The 13,871-nt window shown below is 40.6% G+C and overlaps 1 protein-coding gene across 2 annotated transcripts in view; it reads left to right on the forward strand.

Annotated features, from left to right (window-relative positions):
- Nucleotides 1-262: 262 nt before the first annotated feature.
- The window catches only part of CDC42 (cell division cycle 42), a 49,141-nt gene continuing 35,532 nt past the window's right edge, over nucleotides 263-13,871 (forward strand). Inside the window, exon 1 of one of the 2 annotated variants that reach the window (XM_043909153.1) lies at nucleotides 263-387. The gene's annotated coding sequence lies outside the window, so the exon portion shown is untranslated. The remainder of the gene's footprint in view (nucleotides 388-13,871) is intronic. The other variant, XM_043909152.1, reaches the window with a different exon arrangement.

Genomic DNA, 13,871 nt, shown 5'->3' on the forward strand with positions numbered 1-13,871 from the left:
CTGCAAAATCGGGATGCTAACACTTTGTAAAGATGCAAGGATCAAATGACATGTGAGGGGCAGCGCTTTGCAAGCGATCGTTTGTAGCATAAATTAGAAATCCAGGAGAAGAACTGAAGAAAGAAGTCCAGAGAGCAGCCACGACCTAGCGACCGCGGTGGCTGGCGCGTGCGCGTTAGGCGGCCCGAGCCAGGGGCCTGGGGGGAGAGGGGAAGGAGTTCAGGCCCCGCCCGGAACCGCTCGGCCTCTTTTCTCCTCCCGGCCCCTCCCATTTCCGCGGATAACCCAACCGTGCGTCGCCTGCGTGCTGACGTCAGGCGCGTGCCCCTGTCCGGCAGCCGAGGAGACCCCGCGCAGTGCTGCCAACGCCCCGGCGGAGGAGCTGAGGTGAGTGTGGGGCCCGAGGTTGCCCCGCGGGAGCGGCTGCCCCCTCACACCGTCCCCGTCCCCGTCCCCTCGCCGCGCCGCCCCTGGCGTCTCCCCGTCCGCGGGGACCTTCCGCTCTGGGACCCCCGGGGGGCGGGCGCGGGGCGCCGCGGGGGGAGGGGTGCCGGGTTCGCGCGGCGCGGGTCCGGGTTCTGTCAGGGGGACTGAGGGGAGGGGGTCGCGGAGGCCCTGGCGGCGGCGGCGGGGGGCGCGGGTCCGCCCCGGAGCGCGCGGCCAGGGCGTGAGGTGCCGGGTCGAGGGCGCGGCCGGGCTGTCACCGGGCAGCGGCGGAAGGAAAGGGTCACACCCATCCCGGCCGCCCGGCTGCCCTCCCTCGCGGCCCCGCGGACGCCCACTCCCCCATTCTCCGGGGCGGACGGCCGGGCCGGGGCGGCGAGGGCCGCAGACCCTTTCTCAGGAGCCTGCGGGCTGGCGGGGCCGGGACTGCCCGGCCGACCGGCCGGCCCCCAGCGCGCGCCCCGGCTTCGACTTCCTGCTTCGCCGCGGACATTTTGCGGCCGGCGTTGGGGGGAGGGGAGCGGATCGCGAGCGCGGTCGGGGAAGCGGGCGGCCCGGGGTGGCTCGGCCCTGCCGCGCGCCTCCTCCTCTCTGCGGCGCTGCCGCCCGACGCCTCGTCCCGCGCCAGGAGGGTGGAGGGGGTGGGGGCGGCTCGGTTGCCGCTTCTCCCGTCTCCTTGATTCCTGCTTTAGGTCGAGTTCCTCCCCATACCATTTCCGTTTGGCTTCTCCCAACTCTTCTCCCTCCCCGCCTCTTCAGCTGAAGCTTCCCTTGCTGGGAGTTAACCTAACCACCTCCCGAAACTGTCGTTCTGCCTTTTGCCTGATTCCTCTCTTTAGGGAGAAAATTTTCTTTGTTCGTTTGCTTCCCACCCCCCACCCCCCTTTTCCCTTTAAGTCCTAGAGAAATGCAGTGGGGAAGATTACGTCATTGCAATATAAGGGGTGAGAGTTTTTAACTCCTGCAAGTCAGGGGCTCGCTAAATTAAGACAGCATTTGGTAGCCTCTATTGGGTCCACCCAGTGGCATATCCTGCCTGTTTCCCAACTCCTGGTATTCAGAGATGATCTTTTGAAATCCTGGCCGTCTCATATGCGTCTGAAAGCCAGGGAGGTTTAAGATCTCAAGATGATCTTAATGCCAGGGGAATAAAACGTAAGACAACACTTTTCTTTAGCCACTTGGCGTGGGCAGTAACTTTAAAGATCCCTGTGACTGTACTGGAATGAAGTTAATTTATTTGTGGAAGCCTTTCTTTGTTAAAAATAACATTCCCAGATTATTTAACTTTAGTAAGTGTGTGTTATTGATTTAGAGTACGTACCTAAGTCGACTCGCGTGCACTTCTGTGGCAAAGGTGTGGTGAAAAGAGAATCAGTTCATTTTACACCTGTTCTTTGCTTGCTGGTCTCTTTAGTTTTGTAATTAAAATGAGTTTTGGAATTTTAACAACAACAACCAAAACAAACCTTTAAGTGAATAACATTTTCAGACTTTGGAGACCACAATATTCATTCTGCAGAATGTTAGGCACATCTTGAATTGTGTATCCTTCGCTGACTACAGGGTACTGTAGCCCAGAAAAATATTAGCATTGTGAAGCAAATGAGATCCAATTGTGTAATGCATTGTTATAAGGATAGTTCATGTTGAAACAAGTACTTTCTTATTGTTTCTCGTTTCTGTAGAGAGAACAGATTGCTTGTTAAACACTTAATAGAAGTGGTCGATTTAAAGCAGCTTTTGGTAGTTTGTAGGTGTTGGTAGATGATTATATAGGTGTGGAGCTTGGATCTTCTGAAATATATTTGTTTGCCATAATGTATCTCTTTTTAAGAATAGAAAATTGAAGTACTTATCTGCTATATTTCTCGACTCTTCTGTACTTAAGAGCTTTAAATACGCATATATCAATTGTCTTCTTCCCTTTTAAACGTATGGCAGAATAGTTTGGATTTACAGCTTTTATACTGAGGCAAGGAGATTGGTAATTGAGTATTAAAAATGGGCTCTTTCCCAGTAATTTTTTCAAGACCCCAAAGGTATCACAACCTCTTAAAATGTTTGTATATAATAGTCAACACCTGTACTCAGTTGAAACTTAACTTTTTGGGCACCCAAGGCAGGTATTACAGCCTAGGGTGGTGGTGATTCAGTTTCTAAGTCGTGTCGGACTCTTTGTAACCCCATGACCAGGCTCCCCTGTCCTCCCCTGTCTCCTAAGGTAGGCAGGGGCTGAAATCAAACATCAGTGAGATTCTTTTAGAGCCCACCAAACCCACATCTTGACTTTCTTGTAACTTCAAGATTTTTTTTATTCGGATACATTTTCCACTTTTAATTTTATGGTTTATTAGAGAAGCATTTCTAGTTACTTTAAAAATGGCTCACTAATAAAATGTTTTGATTCAAGATGTGTTGCACTTGGAAAACTTCAAAGTACAGTTTACTGTGCCTGTCTGGGATTAGTATTTATAGCCATTCTTGGAAGTAAAAGTCAAATTGTACTTTTTATTTTAAATGCATTTATCGTTTTAGGGTCTATTTTTGAGAGGACAAGGAATGCTTAATGAGGAACACTTAAGGCCACAGAGCTTCCTCTGCTGGGGGAGGGGGTTAATATTTTGTTAACTTCTGTCCCATAAATAGACCTATATATTTCCTATTAAAGGTTGCATTCTAGGTTTTCAGTATTCGGTAGTCTCTTCCAAGTCTATTAATCTCACCCACTAGAATGTAAGTCTATGAAGGCAGGACTTTTGACCTGGTATGGTCAGCCTGATCCCTGACACTTAGAGTAGTACCAAACCATGATGTATCTCAAGAAATGTTTGTCAAATGAATGAGTGTGATGTCTGAGGGTTAACATTTTGTCTTTCTACATATTCTACAGGCCTGTGTACTTTGTTTCCTGAGACGACTTCTGTGCTTGGTCAGCCATATCCATATTTGGGCTCATTGAAGTGATGATTAGTAATCTTTTGCTTGACCATATCCATATGTTTATTCCTATATTTTCTGCATGTGTGCTATCTGAACAATTAGCAGTTGCTTAGAAAATCTTTTCTGATGACCGGTTTTTATTCTCCTAAACATTATTTAGACTTTAATGTGTTTCCTTCCCCAATTTCTTTTTTGAAATAGCTTAATTATGCGACCTCTTTTCCTCAATTTAATGGTATAAAATTCTTGGTCATGTTATGTTTTGTCCCTTACGTTTCTACTTTTAGTTACTCATCCCTTCAGTCCAAAATATTTTTGCTACAGCAAATCAATTTTCATCACTTGTTTCGGCCTTTGCTCCTGTTATAAGTCCTGGATGTCAAAACTCTTCTTTACTAGTTGCCCGTGGGACATTGGTCTCAAGTTGCTCATTCCATGAAGTGAAACCCCAGTATTGCTACCAAAATGGTGTCCTGTTAAAGAAAGTTAGAAACATTTTTTTCTTAAATATTTAGCTATTATGCTGAAATCCAGAACAGTTTCTAACTGAGCAGAAATCTACATATTAAGTTACGGTGTTTACCAAGTGTCAGTGGTCAGTCAGCTGAAGAGAACCTCTGTTGTTCACTCTGTTCTTTCACACTTTACACTTGCATCATTTTCTGTAAGAGTAAGCCATCTTGATTTGCTATTGCTGTGCTTTGAGAGAGACACTGCGAGTATAGTGATTACTAGTGTAGACTCTGGAATCAGACTGCTTGGATTCAAATCCTGGCTTTGGCATTTATTAGCTCCATGCAGCCTGAGTAACGTCTTTGTGACTGTATTAACCTTCCATAGGAAAGGACTAGCAATAGTCTGTACCTCATGGTGGTGGTGGTTGGTCGCTAAGGCACGTCCGACTCTTGCGACCCTGTGGTAGGCTCCTCTGTCCATGGGATTTCCTAGGCAGAAATACTGGAGTGGGTTGCTATTTCCTTCTCCAGGGAATCTTCCCAATTCAGGACCCGGGAATTGAACCCGTGTCCTGGGCATTGCTGGTGGATTCTTCACTGCGGAGCCATTGGGAAGCCCCACAATGTTGTTAGGAGTATTCTAAATGAAGTACTTAAAGCAATTAACTGGGGCACAGCAAGTGCTTTGTAGGTGTTTGCTCTTGCTATCATTACAGCCTTGCTTAATGCCCCCATTTTTGAGAAGTTATATGCATTTCTCTCAAACATCAACAGTTTAGTAACCATCCCTCCCCCAGTTTAATCTCATGAAACCGTAAAAATTAAATGAAGTGGGAATTGGTGTCTGCTTTAAGCTTGTATTCATTATCTTAAGTAGTGTCATAGAGCTAAGGGTGTCAGTTTTTCAAGTGTGCAGTATGTGGTCCTGTGGACTAACAGCATAAGCCTCACCTTGGAGCTTCTTAGATATCTCAGGCTCCATTCCAGTCCTACTAAATCAGAATCTGCATTTTAATGCAATCTCCAAGTGATATTCATGCACTTTGAAGTTTGAAGCACCCTCTGAGTTATAGTTTCCTGCCTATTGTGTAGAATCGCCTCATGTCTGTGTTCATCATCAGGAACTAATGTGTTTAGTTTCCAAAGAGTCATTACCCACTTAGTAATAACTAATCTTAAATTCTAGTTTTAGAACTGCTTGAACTTGAGTTCAGTTACGCGTTTGAACTCAGTGACTTTTTATGGAAAACTAATTACTGTTATGAAGAGCATATGATTAGGATCATTCACATAATTGTTGGTTATGAAAACAGGTTAAATACAAAGTTGGCATTTAGCTGATCAAATGTAAAAAATGTTTTCTGCTTTTTTGGTACTAAAATAAACCATGTCTCCAGTCTCAAGGGAAAATGTTAATAACTAAAACCTAGTCTTACTTAGCTACCATCCTGAAAAAATTATTGCTATTTTTAAAGGACTTGATTAAATTTTCTCTAATTTTTCTTAATACTGATTGATGTAGAAGAGATTCACCAGTAATATCCCTGTGCAATGTGTGCTCCAGAGCAGTGTTGCATGACATTTTTCAAATCAAGGGAGACATTAAAAAAATATGGTATGCCACCTTGGAGTAAAAGGATAAGACTACTCTTGGCTGGCTGGAGGTCCCAGGATAGCTGGGAATCAATGTCTCAGGCACACCTGTGTCCGTTCTGTGTGTCCCAAGGGGCACTTTGAAGCCATCTGCTGTTGGATATTAAGCCATGGCCATCAATTTCACCTAAAAAGATTATTGCTTTTTGTTACTCCTTGTGTAAACAGGAGAGATTGAGAATAACAGGTCAATTGAGGAGCAGATGAAATCAAGGGGAGAAATGGAGGTGGAATTAAAGAAACCTGTAATTGGTGTTAAAGAGTGTGAGATGACACATTTTGTAGAAGAAAGCATAAGCAAGATTTCAGCTACAATCCGTTTACTTTGTTGGTAGGCAATTTAAGGATATTTGTAATTTTTTGTTTTCTTTGGGTTTACTTTAAATCTGTCTAAAAGCAGATGAAGAGGAGTAGTATGTGAAAGAGGTGTTTCTTAAGAAAGGTACTTTTGTTACATGTGGTTCCAAGGATTTCCATCCTAATACAGCTTTGCTGTAGCTTCTAGTGTTTGTAAAACAGCTGAAGGCTATTTGAGAGGAGCTCAATTTTAGAATCTTTTGAAGTGGAATTAAACCATCTATATTATTTATTACTTTGCCAGAAAACCATATTTTTATTGTGAGATTTAAGAATAACAGTACAACTTAAAAGTAAACTTAGATTTTAAAATTAAAATTTCATTTTTCAGATAACTAGGGATGAATAGATAGTTCTGTGAATATTGAATACTGGGGCTTTAAATGTGAGTGCTAGGGTTTTAAGTCAGTATCTAATACTCTAATTTGTTTCAGAAAGTGTATAATAGTGTATAAATAGTATACATAGCATAACATATAAGCTATGAAAATGTTTGAATTATTTTAGGTTGTATAATTTATTTGTTTAAAGGGCCAGAGGAAATGTTTTTCATCCTAAGCATTTATAAATCAGTGGAGATGGGGATAAGGGATACTTTAGAATTTTAAGAGTGGGGATTTTTCTGGTGGTCCAGTGGTTAGAACTCTGCCTTTCCAATGCTGTGGGCATGGGTTCAATCCTTGGTTCGGGAGCTAAGATCCCACATGTCATGCTGGGTAGCCAATAAATAAAGTAAAAAAAATTTAAGAGTAATACCTGTGTTAATTCTCTAGTGTGTTTGTTTCAGAATACCTGGAAGAGGTTTCTGTGGGGATGGGTTGGAACCCCTACTGCATATATCCCCATTTTGGCAATTTATGACTGTAAGTTTGTTAAGGGTTCATAGAAGTTTTTTACGTTTGATCACAGATTGTCAGAATCTGTTTAACTCATTGTTTTTTAAACTTGTTTGGTGATGGCCCCACCTCCCCAACCCATGGAACACCCAGTTCCACTTTTGAGAAAGTGGACTGAGAGATAGTGGTGTTTGGTGGCTTGTTAATCTCCATTAGGTTCAGGGGCTGTTGGTGTGTCTTTGCTATGGGTAGAAAAGTGGAAAAAATTTCCTTAAGTTCCTGAGGCAAGTGAAAGGTAGAGACTTCAGCAGAGGCCATAGATTATCTATTCATGCTGTAGCCTAAACCCCACTCAAAATCTTTGTACAGAAATTGCTAATATGCACTTCCTTAGGATGGAACTTAGCATTTTATGTATAAAACACATCTTTGGGGTATTGATGGGGGAATTAAGTATTTATTGGAAGGACTGATGCTGAAGCTCCAATATTTTGGCCATCTGATGTGACGAGTCGACTCATTGGAAAAGACCTTAATGCTGGGAAAGGTTGAAGGCAAAAGGAGAAGGGGGCAGCAGAGGATGAGATAGTTAGATAGCATCACTCACTCAATGGATGTGAGTTTGAGCAAACTCCGGGAGATATTGGTGGACAGAGGAACCTGGTGTGTTGCAGTCTGGGGTTGCAAAGAGTTGGACACAACTTAGTAGCTTAACAGTAACAACGTGGGGGTGTAGCTCCATCTCAATTTAAAAATCAGGCAAGGTATTGGAAGGGTTGCAGACCATTATTAGGGACTGAGAAAGTGATTGTGTAGTGACTGCAAAGGAAATCTCTGAAATGGGGTCTCTGTCTTCAGTTTTCTTTGTTCTTGGATCAGTGATCCTAGTTTGAGTATTTATTATTTTCCAATATTCTGAAAAGCTTGCAGTAATTTCAAAGCCATTTTTTAAAAGCTCTGAAAGTCATGTAATTTTTTTTTTTAGTCATGTAATTCTTAAAATTACTTTATTTGAGATCCAAAGAAGTTTTATGTTTAAAAAATGATTGTTAACTTACACAAGTGTTTTAGGACTTTGTGGCAGTAATCTGTAAATTCTTTGTATTTTATAGTTTGACATCTTTCTTTTGCTTTTTCTTGTCATACATACTGCCCAATCCAATTCTCCCTCCTCACAAAAACAAAAACCTGGCCCAGATACCATCTTTTATGTTGATCTTTTTCCCCTTAGTTTTATATATTACATGGAAATGAAGATGTGTTCTCCTAAAAAATTGTCCTTGGTTCTAGTTCAGAGCCAGGAATAGAAAAAATCATTTTACTTACTGTTGGATGGTTGACCAAGAGAGGTGGGAGAATGGGGAAAGATGATTTTGTGGGGTCAGGATTAGGGTTAAGGACTTAGGTTGGGCTGTTTTAGTTCTTCTTTTTTAAAAATTACTATTTTTTGGTAGTGGGGTAATTTTTCTTTAGGATCACAATTCATGTCTTGGATGTGATATATGTTGAAGATAACAAAAGTGTGTTTTCTGTTGACATCAGATTCTTTACCTCTGCTACTTTAAGTTAGAGACATTGGTATCATTTCTGCTGTTATAAAACATAGATCTCCCATGCTCTGTCTTTTTTCCCAATAGGAAGATGAGGTGATTCTTTGCAAATATTAACACACACACTCAAAGAAATGTAAGACTTAGAAACAGCTTTTAAAATAGAGCTAATCAATAGCAAAGATTTTTGTGAAAACCTAGTTTCTGGAAATAATTTTTTTGGCAGTTCTGTGTTTTGTTAAGTATACTATTTTAATTGATGTTAAATCTGAGTGAATTGTTCCAAAATTAGAAGCACATTTTAATTATAAAGCTACTGAGTGTAAGATTGGCTACATTAACTATTTCACTGTGATACAGTTGGAAACATCATGTGGTACACATTCTTTATAGGGATCTTGCTTTTTATAGAAAAGTATCTTTTTTTGCTAGTTTAAAACTCAGTAGTTTCCCTGGTGGTCCAGTGGTTAAGACTGGGCTTCTAATATAAGGTGGGGGGGATCCCTGGCCAGGGAATTAAGATCCCCCGTGCCACATGCCACAAAAAAGAAAAAAAGTAGAATTGTGCATTCCCAGACTACAGTTGCTCATGATGATTCAGGGTATTTATTCCCCAAAATGATATTGGGTGGCTTTTAAACACTTTGATGTTAATTACTTTAGCTAGTTTGGGCTGTGGCCTTGACTTAAACTTTAGGAATAGGATTCTTGTCTTTCAGAGGGAGTTAAAAAAAATTTTTTTTTCTTCCTCCCTCCCTCCCTTTCTCCAGATAGTAATAGATGAGGGTTTAGGAGCTTAGAGGATTGACTAATGGGTATATTCTGAGTTCAAAGAACAAGTTTTTGTTTTGTTTATTTTTTTACTTGCTTCATCTCTAACCCATACTGTTTTTTTTAGTGGTTTCAGCAACCCTTTGTGTGCTCTCTGGAAATGACAATTCTAGGTGTTGGCGATAGCAGTGAATGCAATAGACCAAAGCAGATCTCTGGCCCCATGAAATTGACACACTAGTGTGTGGGTTGGAGATAAGTGGCTAAAAATGAAGAAGGGGAGGCAGGGTACAGTGGAGTGTTTCAGGGTTTGTAGAACTTGGGGTACAGTTTAAGATAAGGTAATCAGAGGAGTTCTCACTCCAGAATGACATTTGAGCAAAGACCTGTAGGAGATAGGACTGAAGGAGTCATCCAGGCCAGAGCCATCTAAGTAGAGGGAACTACTGTAGTAAGTCTTGAATCAGTGACTAGTGCTGTTCCGCCTAATTTTTTTTTTTTTCATTTATTTTTATTAGTTGGAGGCTAATTGCTTTACAATATTGTAGTGGTTTTTGCCATACATTGACATGAATCAGCCATGGATTTACATGTATTCCCCGTCCTGATCCCCCCTCCCACCTCCCTCTCCACCTGATCCCTCTGGGTCTTCTCAGTGAACCAGCCCAGAGCACTTGTCTCATGCATCCAACCTGGGCTGGTGATCTGTTTCATCCTAGATAATAGACATGTTTCGATGCTGTTCTCTCTGAACATCCCACCTTCGCCTTCTCCCACAGAGTCCAAAAGTCTGTCCTGTACATGTGTGTCTTTTTCTGTTTTGCATATAGGGTTATCGTTACCATCTTTCTAAATTTCATATATATGTGTTAGTATACTGTATTGGTCTTTATCTTTCTGGCTTACTTCACTCCATATAATGGGCTCCAGTTTCATCCGTCTCATTAGAACTGACTCAAATGAATTCTTTTTAATGGCTGAGTAATATTCCATGGTGCATATGTACCACAGCTTCCTTATCCATTCGTCTGCTGGTGGGCATCTGTTCTGCCTAATTTTATATGAAGTCTTTAAAAATAGATAAATTAATTTTTTTCTTTATTTAAAAATTTATTTTTTAAAAGAAGGATAATTGCTTTAAAAGAAGTGTATTATTTATTTATTTCCATTTATTTTTATTAGTTGGATAGAACTGATTCAAATGAATTCTTTTTAGTGGCTGAGTAATATTCCACAGTATATATGTACCACAGCTTCCTTGTCCATTTGTCTGCTGATGGGCATCTAGGTTGCTTCCATGTCCTGGCTATTATAAACAAGTGTATTATTTAAAAGAAATGTATTATTAATGCATCTTGAATACCATTATAGGAGCTTAGCTTCTCAAAATATGGTATGTGTATATAATTTCCATAGAAGGAATTCATAGTCAAAGTAGAAGTTTCTGCTTTGATGATGTTATCTTTGGTTGCAAAGTGTGCTCTAAACGGCATATTTGTTGCCAGCACATACTGGTTGTTTTCCAGTCTTTGCAGCTCTTCTCTGTTGTTTTGTTTTTCTTGATCTCTTTTAGTGGATAGAACTATCCTGTTACCCTGTGCGCCAGGCTGAAACATCTGCAGTCATGCCAGCTGTACTGCCTTGACATAGAATTTAGTGCAAGTGTTAGAACGTCTTTATTCTTTGTTCAATTATTTCTTCAAGTGCATAGCTGAGTGCTTCTGTAGAAGTTCACCCTGTTAATTTTACATCAAAATTGGTAGACTGCTTTGATTCAGAATGTTGGTAATCTTATTTTAAAAAAAAAATCTTGTAGTTTATGAAATATATTGTTGAGTATCTGAATGTAGCTGCCTCTGCCTCCATTAGATATAACAAAATTTAAATGACCATGGTTAGTTTTGTAACCGTGGTGGCCTCTCATCTGATAACCTGTTTAGAGAAAGGTTCTCAGTTTGTCACTCATTTTATGGTGTGTGTGTTGTCTAGGTTACAGAGTAACTTTTTTTTTTTTTTTTGCTTCACACTTTTTTGCTGCAAATGTATGCTTGTATGTGGGACTTCTGATACAGACTGGCACATGATTTCATCCTTGATGGACTTAGGACCAAATTATTGTGTTCTGATTCTGAAAAGGCTATTCTTCTGTGTGTTTTTTTACAAAAGAACATAATAGCTTGACCTTAAGATTTCTTTTCCAACTTCTCTATTTGTCTGTGTTACACATCTCTCCTGTAATTTCCCGAACTAAAAAAGCTTCCTCATAATTGACCACCTCCTTAAATAAACCCATCCTGCACCCAGACTGGTCAGCTGTTCCTTTACTGGCATACAGCCACTTCCCTAGCTCAGGCCCTTGGATTATTAAAGTAGTTTCTTAGCTGAGTTCCTGTATTTTATCTGGTTACCTTTGACAGTTCACCTTGGAGTACAGATACAAGATTGATACGCCTAAAAAGAAAAACTGGTTCATGGATCAGAAAGAAATGGTAGCCTCTTATTCCCCATCCACGTTAAATGAAAGTTCCTGTCCTTCGCTTTCAGAGTCTGTATGACATGAACTCATCCTGTGTGTGTGTTTCTTTCACTTGATAGGCTAGCACTGCTTGTGCCCTTTCTCCTGAAATCTATTCTCATTCTTGGCCACTCCCATGTTTTATTACTTTTGAAAATCTTTGAAAGTTGTAGCAGACTATTGCAATTGTGTTATTCTCTTCTGCTTGTAACTAGTAAAGTATACAAGGTGATGTATGTCAAGCTATCTAGCATAGTGTTTTACACAGAGTAGGCATTGAGGAAATTACTAAATTTGTTTTGAAGCTAGGGTTTCTGCCTTACCCAATGTAGTGCTATAATAGACACTTAAATATCTTGCTGACGTGTACAGTATGTAGAGTCGTTTCTTGGAAGAACAGAAGTGTAACATGTTCTAGATTCTAACTTGTGTCCCGATGCAGTGAAGATTAAAAAAGATCTGTTAGGCACTTGGTTCTTGTTCATTAATTGATATACACACACACTCACTCACTCTAGCATAGCTGTTATTTTCTTCATTGTTTGCTCTGTTGGTATTCTTCATAACTATTTTTAATATGTATTGCATGTCATTCTCTGGTGTTTTGTTACTTAATCGTTTTTTTCTGTTGTAACATTATGGTATTTCATTGTTTCTTAATAAAGTATTTTCTTTTTTGGATAAAATATCTGAAGTGGAATTATTTTTTAAAAAACAAGAATAAAAGTTTTAATTGTTGAAATACATTGGTACATTTTAGTACTAAGTGGATGAAGGGGATTATTGAGGCAAATGAGTGAATATTTTATGACTCTTGGAATACAATACAATATGTTAAAAAAAAAGCCTATGCTCATGAAGTAGATCACAGATTTTTATGGGTTTGGTTTATTGGTACTTGATACCTTGTAGACCAGGTTTGCTCATAATGTTTTCCTTACTTGTTGAATGTCTTTTGGAGTCTTTTCATTTTAATAGATAGCTTTGTTTTTAAAATTAAAATACTACATGCACATGGTGAGAGCTTCAGTACAAAAGAGAATATGATGAAAAATATGTCTACTCATCGCAGACACACCCATATCCTCTACCCAGAAGCAGTCAGTTGTCCAGCAGATGTATTTTTGTAGAGAGTCTCTGGACCTGTCAGTATATATGTATCTCCTCTCCATTAAAAAATTCACATGCATCAATTGCTATATTATGCACACTCTTTGCACTTTTCTTTTCAACAACAATACATTTTGGAGATCTTCCACACTTGCACTGTATTGGTACTGTTTTGTTAGGGTTATCGTAACAAAGTACCATAGTCTGGGAGATTTAAGCAGCAGTTTATTTCCTTACAGTCCTGAATACTGGGAGTTTAAAATCAGGGTTTGGGCAGGGTTAGTTTCTTCTGAGGGCCTCTCTTCTTAGTTTATAGATGGCCGACTTCTAGTGTCTTCACTTGGTCTTCCCTCTGAGTGTCCCAGTCTTGTTATAAGGACACCAAGTTAGATTAGGGCCTACCAATATGATCTCATTTTACTTTCATTATTTCTATATATTATTTCCATAAAAGCTATATCTCTAAATATAGTTGTATTATTTAAAAATTTTTTGAATTTAAATTTTTAATTGGGGTATAATTGCTTTACAATGTTGTGTCAGTTTCTGCTGTACAACAGTGTAAATCAGCTACATGTGTTGTATGCATATAGCCCGTCCCTCTTGAGCCTCCCTCCCAGCCCCCTCCACCCCACCTCTCCAGGTCGTCACAGAGCACCGAGCAGAGCTCCCTGTGCTATACCGCAGCTTCCCACCAGCTGTCCTGTTTTACAAGTGGTGTATATGTGTCAGTGCTGCTCTCTCAGTTCACTCCCGCTTCCCCTCGTGTCCAGAATTCCGTGCTCTACATCTGTCTCTATTCTTGCCCTACGCATAGGTTCATCAGTACCAGTTTTCTAGATCCCATATATATGCATTAATATGCAATATTTCTTTTTCTTTTTCTGACTTACTTCACTCTGTATGACAGACTCTAGGTCCATCCACATCAACAAATGACCCGATTGGGTTCCTTTTTATGGCTGAGTCATACTCCACTTATGTTCAGTTCCGTTCAGTTCAGTCGCTTAGTTGTGTCCAACTCTGCGACCCTATGAACCGCAGCACTCCGGGCCTCCCTGTTCATTACCAACTCCCGGAGTTTACCCAAACTCATGTCCATTGAGTTGGTGATGCCATCCTACCATTTCATCCTTTGTCATCCCCTTCTCCTCCTGCCCTCAGTCTTTCCCAGCATCAGGGTCTTTTCCAGTGAGTGAGCTCTTCATATCAGGTGGCCAAAGTATTGGAGTTTCAG

Source organism: Cervus elaphus, chromosome 8 (genome assembly GCF_910594005.1).
Source record: "Cervus elaphus chromosome 8, mCerEla1.1, whole genome shotgun sequence".
Taxonomy (NCBI): Eukaryota; Metazoa; Chordata; class Mammalia; order Artiodactyla; family Cervidae; genus Cervus; species Cervus elaphus.